The following is a 16,409-nucleotide window of genomic DNA, read 5'->3' on the forward strand; positions in this document are numbered from 1 at the left end:
CAACTCATGTTGACATTAGCAGTGATGGCAGAAGTGGCATTACATGATGAGCTTTACATGTTCATTTTTAATTCTCCCAACTTTCTAACAAAGATAGAATTGTTCTTTTTATAGATTAGGAAATGAGGCTGGGAGAAGTCAAATAGATTCCCTGATGTCCACACAGCTAATAAATGCAGACACAAAATTAAACCACAAGTTTAACTGCTAAGTCTCTCTCTTAGGCAAACATGTGTATGGGATTTTGCAGAATTTAAGGCCTGTTAAAATGACTTACAAATTCTGGGTCAATTTCTGTACTTACACAGAAATAAAGAGCCTTCATACACACAGGTGTGTGTATGAAGGTACATCTCCACAGGTGTACCCCGTCTGGAAGTCCAGAATACAGTAAAGGTGTGCTATATTCTGAAATAAATGAGTAAGATAACTGGTAGTCATATGGAAAAAAACAAAATTGAATTTATATATCATCCCTGAACACCAGAATAAATTCTGAATGGCTCAAAGATTTAACTTAAATATTCAACCACAAATGTGATCAAAGAAAACAGGGACAAATTCCAAATTCATGGAGGCCTTTCTGTGATTCAATCCAGACACCATAAAAGATTAATAACTGCCTAAAATTTAAAGATACAACTTTTAAGCCTGCTTTATACCAAAATACATGAAAGTAAGTTTAAAAAATGACAACTGGGGGTAACTGAAACTCACATCACAAAGGGCTAATCTAATTTACAAGTAGAAACTGATTAGAAGCAAAGCAATCCAAAGGAAAAATGTGCAAAGGGCAGGAACAAAGAGTTCATAAAAAAAAGAATTAGAAATAGCATTTAAGTGTATAATATGATGTTCAGCCTAACTCATGATCAAAGTAATGCACATGAAAACGCCACCAAGTTGCCATTTTCACCTATCAAATTGATACACATCCAAAGGTTGGTAAATGCAGCCTACTGCAGAGACTGTGGAGAAACAGGTGCTCTAATGCATTACACAGACACCTCACATATACAAAATGATATGCGTAAGTGTTATTCATGCCAGGTTGTCTGCAATTGTTAAGAGACTGGGAAAAACTCAAATGTGCATCAGTAGGAGTGAGTTCAATGAACTACAGCACAGGCATCCATGTCTGTTTTCTATACACAAACATGGAAAGACCCCAGAGATATATTAACTAAAAAATGCAAAGTGGCAGAATAATTTACAAAGTATGCTATATTTTATATTAAAAAGGTGTGAGTGTATACATAGTATACCGATATTTGCTTCTATCTACACAAAGAAACAAGAGACTTCAATAGGAAACAAAAGAGGTTTCCCGTGGGAAGGGGGGGACAGATCAGACCAAGATAGTTGCTAGACTCCTCAAAATATTGGTTTTAATATTTAAACAATATGAACATTTTCTTTATACAAAAATAATTTTAAAGTGTTAAAAGTATACCTCATAAAAAGAGAACTACCCATAAATCAAAGCCAAAATCTAACAAGCATTTAAAAAGATTTTTCTCTGAAATTGGATATTGACAAGCAATTTAATGTGAACATCACTGAAAATTATAAAAGACAATGTAATTTTTTTCTTCAACCAAGCTAAAGTGTATGACTACAATTATTTAAGTTATTTGGAGGGGTAAAGAATTAAAAGAGAGAACAGGAAGTTGCAATGGAAAGGAAGTTTTTTTTGTTTTTGTTTTTTTTAATATATTTTATTGATTATGCTATTACAGTTGTTCTATTCCCCCTTCATTCCCCTCCACCCTGCACACCCCCTCCCCCACCATTCCCCCCTTTAGTTTATGACGTGTCTCAAGTTCTTTAGATTCTATATTTCCTGTACTCTTCTTGCCTTCCCCCTATCTATTTTCTACCTACCATCTATGCTACTTATTTTCTGTACCTTCTCCCCCCTTCTCCTTCTCCCACTCCCCTGTTGCTAACCCTCCATGTGACCTTCATTTCTATGGTTGTGCTCCTGATCTAGCTGTCCTCTTAGTTTCTTTTTGTTTTAGGTATGGTTCTTAATAACTGTGAGTTTGCTGTCCTTTCACTGTTCATATTTTTATCTTCATTTTCTTAGATAAGTCCCTTTAACATTTCATATAATAAGGGCTTAGTGATGATGAACTCCTTGAATTTGATCTTATCTGAGAAGCACTTTATCTGTCCTTTCATTCTAAATGAAAGCTTTGCTGGATACAGCAATCCTGGTTGTAGGTTTTTGGATTTCATGACTTGGAATACTTCTTTCCAGCCTCTTCTTGCTTGTAAGGTGTCTTTTGAGAAATCCGCTGACAGTCTGATGGGAACTCCTTTGTAGGTGACTGTCCCCTTAGCTCTTGCTGCTTCTAGGATTCTTTCCTCCATTTTAATTTTGGCTAATGTAATTATGATGTACCTTGGTGTGTTCCTTCTTGGGTCCAACTTCTTTGGGACTCTCTGAGCTTCCTGGATTTCCTGGAAGCCTATTTCCTTTGCCAGAATGGGGAAGTTCTCCTTTATTGTTTGTTCAAATAAGTTTTCCACTTATGCCTGTTCCTCTTCCCCTTCTGGTACACCTCTAATTCAGATGTTGGAGCATTTAAAGATGTCCTGCAGGTTCCTAAGCCTCTCCTCATTTTTTTGAATTCTTGTTTCTTCATATTTTTCTGTTTGGTGATTTTTTTCTTCCTTCTGGTCCACTCCCTTGATTTGAGTTCCAGTTTCCTTCCATCACTATTGCTTTCCTATGCATTTCCTGTCACTTCAATTAGTTTAGCCTTCATTTGTTCCTCTAATTTGTGACTAAAATCAACCAGTTCTGTGAGCATCCTGATCACCAGTGTTTTGAACTGTGCATCTGAAAGTTTGGCTATTTCTTCATCACTTAGAGTTATGGGCTCTGGGGCTTTGAGTTGTTCTTGAGCCATGTTTTGATCTGTTTGTGCTTGCTACATATGAGGAGAGAGCCTTAGGTGTTCACCAGGGTGGGGCAACCCAGTCGCTGGGTTATGATGCTGTTTGTGGGGGCGGGACCAAAGGGGGGCAATAGCAGTTCCCGCCGCTGGGGCCTGGGGGTCTGTCTCACTGCTTGCTCCTTTGCTGGTTTATCTAAGTGCGAATGTGTGACCGCGGTCAGCCCTCAGTGGGTCTGCCACCTTGCACCCTCGGTGGGTCGAAAGGTGGCAGAGCTGTTGCTACTCCACACCTGGGATCCACCCACGGCTGCCTGTGTGCCTGGGTCGCCCACCTGGGTAGGTCCGGTGGATCTTTCCTGCCCAACCCTGCTCTGCTGCTGGCTTCACCCCTCTTACCAGTCTGGCTGAAGGTTTCACTGTTGTCAGACTTCAGTATAGCTCAATTTTCTGTGTTTTGGCTGCGTATTTTATTACTAAAACTTTGTTGTCTTTAAACTTGGCTGTGCGCAAAGGCACAATGTTTCCACCTACGCCTGCATCTTGGCAGAAGTCTGGAAAGGAAGTTTTAATCTAATGCTTCTCAAAGTATGGTCCCTGTACCAGCATTATCAGCATCAACTGAAAACCTGCTGAAACGTAAATTCTCTAAACAAGAAACTCTAGGAGCAGTAGGTAGCAATCCCTATGACACACACTCAAGTTTGAGAGCCAATAATCCAATCCAATGCTTCCCACACATTCACCCCATCACTTGGAGGAGGATCATGTTAAAATGCAGATTCTGGTCTAGTAGGTCTGGGATGGACCCCAGAGTCTGCCAAGCTCCAGGATGCTGCTGTCTCAGGGGCCACACTTTGTGAACAAAACTGCAAGTTCACCTGCAGAAGAAGGTGAGCAGTCTTTGTGTAGTTGAGTCTTCTATGAAACCTGCCCTTAATATTAGATGGAAAAGGTCCTTACATGGGTTTTGTGGCTAAGAGATAACCGTGTTGCCTCTCATATAAATTCTGTAATCGGCACACAGTAAATATATTTTCAAACATTTTTCGTATTAAAACAATAACAATTATGAATTATTAAAACCCAATGTAAGGATGTCCCATTTGATAAAACTTTCATTTATAAAGTGAACCTATGAGCCTTCCAGAATGATAAAAACCAAAAAATCACATTCACACATCTGCCTGGTTGTACCATCTGATTAACTTTACCTCAAAACACATTAACCATACCATGTGTTTGCCATGAAAATCACCAAGCAGTTTGTTTCTTCTATTTACAAATACTGATTCTCCATTGTTCTATATGGAAATAATTTTTACAGGAAGTTTCTGAGTAAAGAATTATGGTTTAGAATGCAAAGACCTAGACATGTTATGTATCTTCATTTTGCAAGTCATCCCCTGGATAAAGTTTTTGGTGTTAAAAATTAATTAGCCCTGGTTGGGTGGCTCAGTAGATTGAGCACCAGACTGCAAACTGAAAAGTCACTGGTTTGATTCTAGTCAGGGCACATGCCTGGCTTGCGGGCCAGGTCCCCAAAGGCAACCCATTGATGTTTCTCTCCTTCTCCTTTCCTTCCCCTTCCCTCTCTCTGAAAATAAATATTTTTTAAGTTTAAAAAAATTAATTAATGTGCTGAAATTTCTATGTATCCCTATTTCATGGAATCTAAGATGTCATCAATTTTCAGATACACTATTGCAAGGATGTCAAACTCATTTTCACCAGGGGCCACATCAAGCCTCACTGTTGCCTTCAAAGAGCCAAATGTAATTTTAGGACAGTACAAATATAACAATGTAACTACTCCTTACCTAGTGGCAAGGAGCTTGGCAATGCCACCAGGAAGAATCAAGGTGCCAAGCCAGATAAAACAAAACAAGATGGAGGGATGGATTCGGCCCACGGGCCTCGTGTTTGCCACCTGTGCCCTATTGTTTTAGGTACTGCTAAGAAAAGTTGCCAATTAAACCATGCCAATTCTATGATACCATTCCAAATTGCTTAGATTTATAATTAAGGTTTATAGGCTTAAGATTTATAATTATAATCAGAGGTATGTGCATAATCATAACAATGTATCCCCCACACCTAAAAACTGGAAGTTTCCATATCTGTGCAAATCATATTACTTGGTTCAGTTTTGTACAGATCAATGTAAAAAGCAGTAGTAATATTTTTTAAAAAGTAGTTTCCTTTGGGAAAAAAAAGGAAGTGACCTCTTTTATCCTGGAACATGATACTACTTGTTCAAAGTAATAAAAATTAATTATGCTTAACTTGGATAATTTTCAAATGCAAAAAAATCTGATGTATCTATCTCTAGTCAATCTAAAATATATCCTTCTATTTTGATAAGTACTTACTTACATGTTTGTTTCCATAGCACTCTTCAAAAGTAACAACAAATGAATAATAAACATCTTACAGCAAGAAAGAATTCATCCATGCAACAAAAAGGAAAAATAAACTTGCTTTGTAGATTTAACAAGGCTTGAAGAAATTTACAGTATTACACTGTAGCTATATAATAGTCTGAGTTGAACACTCTTAACTCAATTTGCATTTCCCCCTAAACTGCGTGTCTGAGATTGAAGTGAAAAGACAATTTCTAACCAATCATACCAGGAGGACTGAGGACCTATGTGATTATAGGTCACTTTAATTTTCACCTTTGTACACATCTACATTTCCTAAATTCTCTAATATGGATGTTAGTATGTAGGAATAAAAGTTATTTAAAATGCGGTTATAGCCCTGGCTGGTGTAGCTCAGTGGACTGAGCACAGGCCTGTGAACCAAAAGACTGCGATTCGATTCCCCATCGGGGCACATGCCTGGGTTGCAGGCCAGTTGCCAGCAGGGGCCAGTTCCCAGCAGGGGATGCACCAGAAGCAACCATGCATTGATATTTATCTCCTCTCCTCCCCTTCTCAAAATAAGTAAATAAAATTTTTTAAAAAGCGGTTATATACAGTACTGATGTGTATTGCAATTCGGGCCTTTTTATTTATACATTATTGCTGTCACTTCCCAACTCCATTATAATCTCAAACTGCTCAATGATTCAAGAGTTTAGTTGTCAACATTTCTTTATGTACATATATAATTTTTACACTATTTTGTATTGTATTTTTTCATTACCATTTAACCCCCCTATACCTTCCACCACCTCCACCCACCCCCTTCGCTCCACAATCACCAGACTATTATCTGTGTCTATGAGTTCTTTCTCTTCTTTTTCTTTCTTTACCTCTTTTCTTTCTTCTTCTCCTTCCTTTTCTTCTTTCTTTCTGCCCCCTCTCTCTCTATCCCTCCACCCCCTCAATGTTTCTAACAAAAATTTCCATTAAACAAAGAAAAATTTTCAGAGGGACATAGGTACTAACCTTGTCTCCCACCAGAGATTAACCAATGAGTGTCAGCAGCCACCGGGCCTGATTTTTCCATATGTTACAAAAGAAGGAAACTTTCTCCTAAGAAAACTTGCTCAAGTCAGTTTCTGCCCCCCTTTCTCCAATAACTGAAAAGACAATGGAGGGTATTCATTAGAGTAGGTCTCAATGGGGCTAGTACTATATCCTAAAAAACATATTCAGTTATCAAAGTGACTGGAGATACCACTGGCATTAAGCATGTTGGGGCCAGAATGTCGGATTTCACAAGATGCATGGGACAGACCCACATAATGAAGATTCATCTCAGTCCCGAGAATCTTTTACATATCTAGTCAGATTAATCTCTGTAAAGTGGCATTACTCTAGGGTATAACACTAAAAAGTTTTTGTATTATGGGAAACCCACGGTAATTTAGGAGGAAATAACTAATGTGAAGAATGTTGAGATAAAATAACTAATCTTTGAACATTAGTGACCATTTTCCTCATGTCACATATTGTTAACTCAACACATAACTGCAGTGTCATAAAACTGAGCATATTTAAACCAGTAATTGAGATATCGGCACTGAATCTTTATTTATTATTTTTTAAATTTAATTTTATTTATTTTTATTGATTATGCCATTACAGTTGTTCTATTCCCCCCTTCATTCCCCTCCACCCTACCCCCCCCCCCCCCCCCTTTAGTTTATGACCATGTGTCTCAAATTCTTTAGATTCTATATTTCCCATACTATTCTTCCCCCCCCATTTTCTATCTACTATCTATGCTACTTATTTTCTGTACCTTCTCCCCCATTCTCCTCCTCCCACTCCCCTGTTGCTAACCCTCCACGTGATCTTCATTTCTATGTTTCCACTTCTGATCTAGCTGTCCTCTTAGTTTGATTTTGTTTTAGGTGCGGTTGTTAATAATTGTGAGTGTGCTGTCCTTTCACTGTTCATGTTTCTTTAACTTCTTTTTCTTAGATAAGTCCCTTTAACATATCATATAATAGGGCTTGGTGATGATGAACTCCTTGAATTTGATCTTATCTGAGAAGCACTTTATCTGCCCTTCCATTCTAAATGAAAGTTTTGCTGGATAGAGTAATCTTGGTTGTAGGTCTTTGGATTTCATGATTTGGAATACTTCTTTCCAGCCCCTTCTTGCCTGTAAGGTCTCTTTTGAGAAATCAGCTGACAATCTGATGGGGACTCCTTTGTAGGTGACTGTCCTCTTATCTCTTGCTGCTTCTAGGAATCTCTCCTTCATTTTAATCTTGGCTAATATAATGATGATGTGCCTTGGTGTGTTCCTTCTTGGGTCCAACTTCTTTGGGACTCTCTGAGCTTCCTGGATTTCCTGGAAGCCTATTTCCTTTGCTAGATTGGGGAAATTCTCCTTTATTATTTGTTCAAATAAGTTTTCCACTGGTGGCTGTTCCTTTCCCCCTTCTGGTACCCCTATAATTCGGATGTTGGAGTGTTTAAAGATGTCCTAGGGGTTCCTAAGACTCTCCTCATTTTCTTGAATTCTTGCTTCTTCACTCTTTTCTGTTTGGCCATTATTTGCTTTCTTCTGGTCCACTCCATTGATTTGAGTCCCAGTTTCCTTTTCATCCCTATTGGTTTCCTGTGCAATTCCATTCATTTCAATTAGTTTCGCCTTCATGTGTTTGTCTAATTTGTGGCTATAATCAACCAGTTCTGTGAGGATCCTGATGACCAGTGTTTTAAACTGTGCGTCTGAGAGTTTTGCTATTTCTTCATCGCTTAGATTTATAGGCTCTGGGGCTTTGAGATCTTCTTGAACCATTTTTGGTCTGTTCTCGCCCGTTAAGTACGAGGAGCGGAGCCTTGGACTCTCAGGTCGCTGGGTTGTGACGCTGTATGTGGGGTGTGGTCAGAGTGGGAAAATGGCGACCCTGTCTGCTGTTTCACACAGCTGGGTGAGAAGCAGAGCCTTAGGTGGTTCACCAGGGTAGGGCCACTCAGGTCACTGGGTTATGACGCTTTATGTGGAGGCGGGGTCAGAGCGGGGGAAATGGCCTCGCCCTCTGCTGCCACTTGCCGCTGGGGCCTGCTGGGTCCCCTCTAACCGCCCACTCCCTGGCTGTTCTATCTGCACCCAAATGCTTGACCACAGTCAAATCTCAGCCCTGCTTCCTCGCTGGTTCCTCGAGGTCACTCGGTGGGTCGCTCACTAGGTCCACCCATTGCAACCCTGCGCCTGGGTTCAGCGTGCCTGAGTCCATCTGACCGAGTTTTCCTGTGCAACCCCGCTCCGCCAGCTGCTGGTTTCACCCCTCTTACCGGTCAGGCTGAAGAATTTGTTGTTATCAGACTTCCGAAAAGTTCAATTTTCTGTGTTCTGGCTGTGTTTTCTGTTGCTAATATTTAGTTGACTCTAAACTTGGTTGTGTGAGAAAGCAAGGCATCTCTACCTATGCCTCCATCTTGGCAGAAGTCCCCGACACTGAATCTTTAAATCTCAATCTTGTTATTTTATTCACTATTATCAGTAAGTGGCAGTACCTTAAAGCTTTCGACACAAAAGGTACTGTACAAAGTAATTTGAAAATATGGCATCCACCATACCAATGGTGGATGATTAACGGAAGGCGTTACATTAATGTCATTTATGCGTTGATTGAGATAGTCTGTAATTTTTATCTTGACATCCTGGCATTTTATCTCTAATTTAATGTAAGCTATTTATTATCATAAACAGGCTATCCCAACACTCAGGTGTACCCCCGTACACACACTCACACACAGTGTCCATCCATACCTCTGGCCCTTCTTTATCTTGTTAGAAATACCTAATATTTTTTATCACTCTTTAATCCAAGTGCATTCATTTGAAGCAGGTGCAAGCACCCAGGCACTTGCTCTCTTTCCCACAGTGTGTGCTACAATGCATGTCATACATTGTTCTACATTTAGTTCTCCCTTGCATTTAATCTGGAACATCGTACTGATCATATGTACTTCATGATAAATTTTATTTCAGGGCCGTAAAGTAGGCTTTATAAACGCTTGCTGCAAAGGGAAAGGGCCTTAGTTCTGACAAGTTTGAGCACCACTGCTCCAAAGAGTGCAATCACATGCTTGACAAAAGTCAAACTTAAAAGTTTCCTTCCCCTAACTAAGGAAGCCCAGGGCTCCAATATTCCAGTTCCATTCGACCTGGCACACCGCTATTTTAAGTCCACTTCTGCTCTCTCACGGAGCCGAACAACAGTTCTGAACTATTTCTGGATCAAGGACCCTTTGGGGAATTTGACAAAAGCCAAGGACCATCTCCCAACAATTCATATACCACGCTGCATTCAACGCTGGGGCGGGTAGGGACTTCCAGACACACCCTCTGCAGCCCAACGGGGATCCGAGGAACAGAACTAGAGCCTTAAAGCTCTGTGAGTGGGGGTGGGGAGAAGGATGGGAGGCGAGGATGGGAGTGGGCGCGGGAGTCAACAGGCCTGCTTTTGAACCCCCATTCCGCCCCTTCCCAGCAGTGTTAACTTTCGGCAGGGCGCTTCACCTCTCCCAGACGCACGGGAGTGGAACCGCGCAAGTGCCGAGCGTACAGTAAAGGCTCAAATGGTGTTGCCGCAGCCAGCAGCACCACGTCCTTGGAGCCATCCCGCAGCCGGAGGAAACTGAGGCTGACCCCGGGGTCTCACCGGAGCGCAGGAACTGCCTGCTGGGGGATCGGCCTTGGAGCCCCGGCCCTACCGCCCCGCCCCGTCCGCGCGGGTCCCGGGACGGGGCGGACCCGGCGGCTCCGCTGCAACCGCGGGGCGAGCTGGGACCGCAGCCCAGGACGCGGGCCGCCGCCCAACCCGCTCCCCCGTCCGGCGTTTGGTCTGCGCCGCTCTCACCCCCTCCTCTGCCCCCAACGGCCGCCACAGTGGCCCGCAGCTCACCTCTCCGGCCGCTGCTGCCGCTGCTGCCGTCGCCGCCGTCGCCACCGCCGCCGCGCGGGATCTCGCGAGACTTCGCTCCCTTCGGCGCACCCCCGCCCTCCCGCGGCGCTGGCGGACCCCGGACTGGAATAGAGTCCACGCGCTCTCTGTAAGCAGCCCTAGTTTCAGCGACAGTCCTAGCGGTGCTCTGGCTTCTGCGTCCCCCTTGCTATATCCATTTCGCCCACTTCCATGAGCGTGAGGGTTAAAAGCCAGGTGCAAGACTGCCACCTCCCTCTCACCTGGCCGGCCAGTACGCGCGCGCATGCGCACGCTTGAAGTCCTGGACCTGAGAGCCTTTGCAAAGACACTGACCTTAGCGACAATAATCCCACCAGCCGGTCTGGCAGTGCATACTGTGCACCGAGTACTTTTACCACCCACCTCGGGTAGTCACAATAGCCCCCAGGAATGAAGATTACTATACTCTCCATTCCAGAGAGGAAGCAACAGAAACTTGACAAGGTTGTCCCTATCTCCAGGACACACTGCTAGGAATTGGCACATGGGGTTGTCTGATTCTCAAGTTAAAGCCTCATTTTTCCCCTGCTCTGAACCACTCCCTCCCCGCCCCCCGCCCCCCCAGCCCTGACCTTGCCCCAACTCTTGCTGAGGGAGACCAGTCTCAGCGCCAGTCTTTATTTCCCTCCTAAACTTCACCAAGGTGAGAGGAGGCCCTCCTGGGCGATGGGTTGCTACAATCCCTCTGGGGGTTTTTGGAGCTGCTGGTCAGGAAAATACTTCTCCCACATTACATGACGTTTCTAAGGACTTCCTGTTCCAGACCCTTTACATGGCTCTGAAAGCTATGTGAATATATTCTGTTCTATCTCCTCTTCACACTGGTGGTGTTTTGATGGTGGTAGCATAGTCGTTCTACGGGACACGGGACATAGAACCAAAGTGCACATATTAAGGGCACAGAGAACCATGTGACTTTTTCCTAAGGGTAAAATCTTAACATTATAAGCAGTAGTTTCCCCTTATCCAGGGTTTCGCTCACTGCAGTTTCAGTTACCCATGGTCAACCACAGTCCGAAAATATTAAATGGAAAATTCCAGAAATAAACAATTCGTAAGTTTTAAATTGCGGCCGTTCTGAGTAGTGTGATGAAATCCAGAGCCTGCCCGTTCTGTCCCGACCAGGACATGAATCATCCCTCTGTCCAGTGCATCCATGCTGTATATGCTCCCCTTCTGTTAGTCACTTAGTAGCTGCCTCCATGATCTCATCAGCTGCCTGGGGGTCCTAGTGCTCGTGTTCAAGTAACCTTTTCTTCATAGCTATGTACGTGTAGAAATGCATAGTATGTCTAGAGTTCAATACTGTCTGAGGTATCAGGCATCCACTGGGGTCTTGAAACATATTTCCTGGGAATAAAGGGGGACTCCTCTTATTGTTTCTAAAGAAGAGGGGCTAACCATGGTTGCCCTTCAGTTGGCTGGAGTGTCATCCTGTGCACCAAAAGTTTGTCGGTTCAATCCCCAGTCAGGGCACATACCTAGACTGCGGGTTCAATCCCTGGGGTTGCATATAGGAGGCAAGTAATCGATGTTTCTCTCTCTCGCCCTTTCTTTTTCTCTAAAATCAATAAGTGTGTTTTGGGGTGAGGATTAAATAATAACAATAAAGAAGGGCTAGCACTTATTGAGGGCATTTCAAGGTCACCACCAATAGTCTTCCAAGTTAATTCATAGCAAAATGGAGACTTAGGGAGATAAAGAAACTGGCCTAAGGTTCTGTAATGAGATAGGATTTGAACCTGGGTCTGAGTTTAGAGCCACGTGCTGCCTTGTGCTCAAGTCCCACGAGCTTGCCTGATCTAGCTGGTCTGGGCCAACCAATAAAATCAAGAGCCTTGCAGGTTGTAGCCAACCCTTCACCATGCATCAGAGCCTTACCCAGCCCTCCTGAAAGTCATGTCAATGTCAGCAAATATAGGCCTGCCCACCCTCCAAGCCTGCCCACTCCCTCCAGAAACAATGCCACTCTCAAAGGTCATAGATGTCCTTCCATGTGCCAACATTACTCAAACCACTCGTGGAGGAAGTGAGAGAGGAAAGGAAGTCACATCTGATGGGCAGTAGCAAGGTACCAAATACTACTCCAGGTGCTATCCATTCATTTAGGCCTCCCAGCAATACCATGTGAAAGCTATGATTGTACCCATTTTAAAGTTAAGAAAAGCAAGGAACTGAGAGGGGAGAAAACTTGCCAAGGCTACACAGTTGGTAAGTGGGAGGGCTGGGGTTCTACCCCAGGACAGTCTGTCACCAAAACCACATACTGTGACCTCAGTGACAAACAAGATTCTTCCCTGCTCCCCAAAGTCTATGTCTTTGTGAAACCGAAAGCCTAAAAATCCCATGAGCCTAAGATACTGTGTATTGTTTTCTGGGTAGACCATGCCTCAATATTCTCATCTAAAATAAAGATAAAAATGAGTTGTTGGGAGGATTAACCGAGTTAATATTTGTGAAGCATGTACTAAAGTGCCTCACACAAATTAAACTCTCAATAAATTATAGCTATGAGTATCATGGGGATGTCTGTGGTATGTTATTCTTCCCCCATCCCTCAGTATAAACTCCAAATCACTTTGGAGAGATGCGACCTTATCTACTCTGGCATAGGAATAAAATTAGTTCCTGGCCTACTGGAAAAAATAAATGCTCTTGAATGGACAAAATGACTCCTGTACTTCCCCCTGATAGTGGAGAGAAACTAGACTCTTTTGAAGCTTTTCTCAGTTCCCTGGGAGACTGACAGTTGGTTTTATAAAAGGCTCCCCTTGTATAGGGAAAGTCACCCAGATATATTTAAGTTGTTGGAAAAAAAACAAAACAAAACAGAAAAACCGCTAAAAATTTTGAGACTTTTGGCAAGGCTGAGGGTTAATATAACTACAGTGATATCATGATTGGCAGGAAGGCTTTAATAGGAACCGAAGCTGCCGCCACCCTCAGGACATGGTACCCCAAAGTAAAGTCACTACCCTGACAAAAGCCACACCACACATTCCCACCACTGGCAGTGTGGAATGATCCTCACCATGGGCAGGGTGGACATGACAAGATCTACTGAAGATCTGTTGTAGTTTGAGAGCAAAACAAAGCAACCAGGTGATTCTAATATGCATATCTCTAAAGGCTTGATGTACATTTCCCAAGAAGCACTAATGAAATATCTTTTGATCCGAGGGGAATTTTATAAATGCCTATAATGGATTCATTTAATGCTCATTTGTTCATTAAAAACATATTAAGCACTTAAGTGCCAGTTGCTGTCTGAGTAACTCTGAGTAAGACAGACCATCGTCCAGGCTGTCATTGCATTTATGTCCTGGAAGGAGAGAGAGGTGCTAATTAAATAATTGACCCAATAAAGTGTTGAAATGTTATGTGGTAAATAGAATGCCAAAGAAGAGCAAATGACCCCTCCCCTGACAAAAAGTCTGGGTGGAAGGGTAGGAAGTAACTTGTTTGAATTAAGTTCTGAAGGATGCATTAGAGTGAACTAGGCAAGGAGGAGAGGGGAGAACATTCCCGAGATAGGGATGGGCATGGATCGGCAAGGAGAACGTAAGTGTTGGCAGCTGGGAAGACAGGAGGGTGGCAGGGCCTCTAGAGGCATCTCAGACATGTGTGCACCCTGAGGACATGGGAGGAGAGGAGAGAACCCAACTGGAGGCAGAAGAATGTCACGAGAAGTGCCGTTGGTCCCCACATACCCATTCCAGCCAATCCAAGCTCATATTGGACTCCTACCACTTCTGTCCCACCAGTGCTTGGTCAAGGATGACACAGCTGTCATATCTCTAGCCGATCTGTATTTGAGGAAATCGAACATTATAAAGTCCCAGCACCCCAAAACAGAAATCCAGCTGCAGATGTCTTGCCTCCCTTCCAACTAGGATAAGGAAAATGACATAGGCTCCACCAGCCACACGTACCACGTGAGACTGAATGTGGTCATGAGCTGTGTTCTGTTGAGTGGCCAGCAGCCAAAGCAGTCAGCTTTGGGGACGGTGGTTGCAGAGTGGAGCTCCCGATGGAGAAGCTGCACCAGTGCTGATGGCAGTGGTGGCTGTGGTGAGAGCAGACTCAGGCAGGGTGGCAGCTAGCTCATGGGGCCACGCCTGCTGTGTGGTTTGGGGCATTTTTCCTAGAAGCTTAGCCTCAAGTTCCTTTCTCCAGCCTTCACGATGATTCTGTGGGATACCCAACATCCTATATTACATTCTCCTTTCTACCTAAACCAGCTAGCATTTCCACCAAGAATGCTGACCCCTCACAGGTCCAAGCCAATTGGAGCCAACGAGACTCAGAGAGAGGTTTGCTAAGAATAGAGGCCTGGGGAAGTTTCTCTGCTGTAAGAGAGAGCCTGAGGAAGCCAGCTCCCTCTCCCTGCCTGACATGGACCTCAGCCACCACCAGTGGCTCTCTCTGCAACTCTGGGATAAGATAGGGGCTGCATGGCACAGAGAACAACAGAGAAAACAAAAGATCCTGTGTCCTTAACTACATCAGCATGCTGCTGGACTGACCCTAGACCTCCAAGGCCCTGGATGTCCCTGAGCTAATGCTGTGGTTAGTCAACTTGACTTGGCTTCTCTGTTCCTTGCAGTCCAAACATTCTTACTAGTGCAGGGAGCAAGGGATCAACTTATGAAGAACAGGCATGTATCTTCCCTGGCTGTGTCAGGAGCCACCCCAAATCCTAGGTAATCGTTTACGTCTAACCTCATCCCCCCGCCACACTCCCACCCCAATATCAATACCACTCAAGTAAGCCCTGCCTGACTTCAAACACTGCTTTCAAGAAAACACACCCTGCCCTGACCAGTGTGGCTCAGTGAGTTGGGTATCATCCCACAAAATAAAAGTTCGCCAGTTCAATTCCTGCACATGCCTGACTTATGACCCCGTCTCCGACCAGAGCGCATGTGAGAGGCAACCAACAGATGTTTCTCTCACACATTGATGTTTCTTCCCCTTTCTTTCTACCTCCATTCCCCCTCTCTAAAAATAAATAAATAAAATCTTTTAAAAGAGAAAGGAAGAAAACTTATCCTTCCTTAGCTCTTCCCATCTTTCGACCATTTCTTTGATGGACACAATGTGCTTCTGTTACTTGCTCAGCTCACACATCTGGTAAGTGGCAGAGCTGAAGGTCTGGAGGCAATCCAGATTCCAAGCTTTTAGCCACTAATTTGATGCCATACACCATCCAGCCTCCTTACATTAAAAAAAAAAACAAAAAAAAAACCTGTAAGCTTTAGCCAGGAAAAACAATAGAAAAGGAGCTCAAATCCAACTCCATATTAGCTAACTGGCCTTGAGCAAGCTTCTTAGTCTCACTTTGATGTAAAAATGAAGTTAATGATGCTAGCTCCAAAAGGCTGTGCTGTTTCCCCAGGGTTTCTGGCTTCCCACCTTCTGGGCACATTGAGGAGTGCACTTCCTGGTCCACTTGGGTGGGGTCATGTTACTAGTCCTAGCCAAGGAGTGCAAATGAAGGAAGTATGTGTTACTTCTGGGCTGCTGCTGTGTTGCATCAGTCCATAGCCAATCCACTGTGAACATAAGATGACCAAAACCTCCTAACCTTTATTGTTTAAAGCCACAAAGAGTTGCAGATTGTTGGTTGCCATGGCACTTACTAGCTTAACCCTATTAATACATACAGTATGGTGATTTGCTCCTTTATTCACTCAAGGAACACTTTTCTGCTGTGGTTCAAAACCCCAGCTGGACAAGAGAGAAAGTTCAGCTGCAGGCCTGAAGATTCTGATTCAATATGCGCAGATGGTTCCAGACCCCTACCGTTTGGGGACTCCTGATATACTGGCAGGCCTGGGGCCAGAGCTTAACCATATTGGTCCACCATGTGATTGTCAAGTAGGACAAGGTCCCTATCCTTGAGGGCTGCATAGGCTGAGAACAACAGGCGCAGAGAGAGAAGAATGACAATGCAAACCTGGTTTAGTGATCTGAAATCTGTGAAATTGAGAGTACAGAAGAGATTTGTAAACTTTAAAGCTGCACGTGTGATAGAAAGTAGGCTTGTATTCTGGCAACTCATTACTCAGCTCCGTGAACCAAGACCAGGTACTTAGACTCTCCAGGCCTCCAGTTCCTCATCCCAG

At 43.6% G+C, this 16,409-nt stretch overlaps 1 protein-coding gene across 6 annotated transcripts in view; it reads right to left on the reverse strand.

Annotated features, from left to right (window-relative positions):
* Positions 1 to 10,476, reverse strand: part of MRTFB (myocardin related transcription factor B) — a 203,033-nt gene extending 192,557 nt beyond the window's left edge. For 4 of the 6 annotated variants that reach the window (XR_008392801.1, XM_037151233.2, XM_053672125.1 and 1 more), the window contains exon 1: positions 10,222 to 10,476. The gene's annotated coding sequence lies outside the window, so the exon portion shown is untranslated. Of the gene's footprint in view, positions 1 to 6,298; positions 6,433 to 10,221 lie in introns of all 6 variants that reach the window. The other 2 variants (XM_053672124.1, XM_053672123.1) reach the window with 1 other exon arrangement.
* Positions 10,477 to 16,409: the final 5,933 nt, after the last annotated feature.

This window comes from Artibeus jamaicensis, unplaced genomic scaffold (assembly GCF_021234435.1).
Source record: "Artibeus jamaicensis isolate MK-2021 breed Jamaican fruit bat unplaced genomic scaffold, CSHL_Jam_final contig_729, whole genome shotgun sequence".
Lineage (NCBI taxonomy): Eukaryota > Metazoa > Chordata > Mammalia > Chiroptera > Phyllostomidae > Artibeus > Artibeus jamaicensis.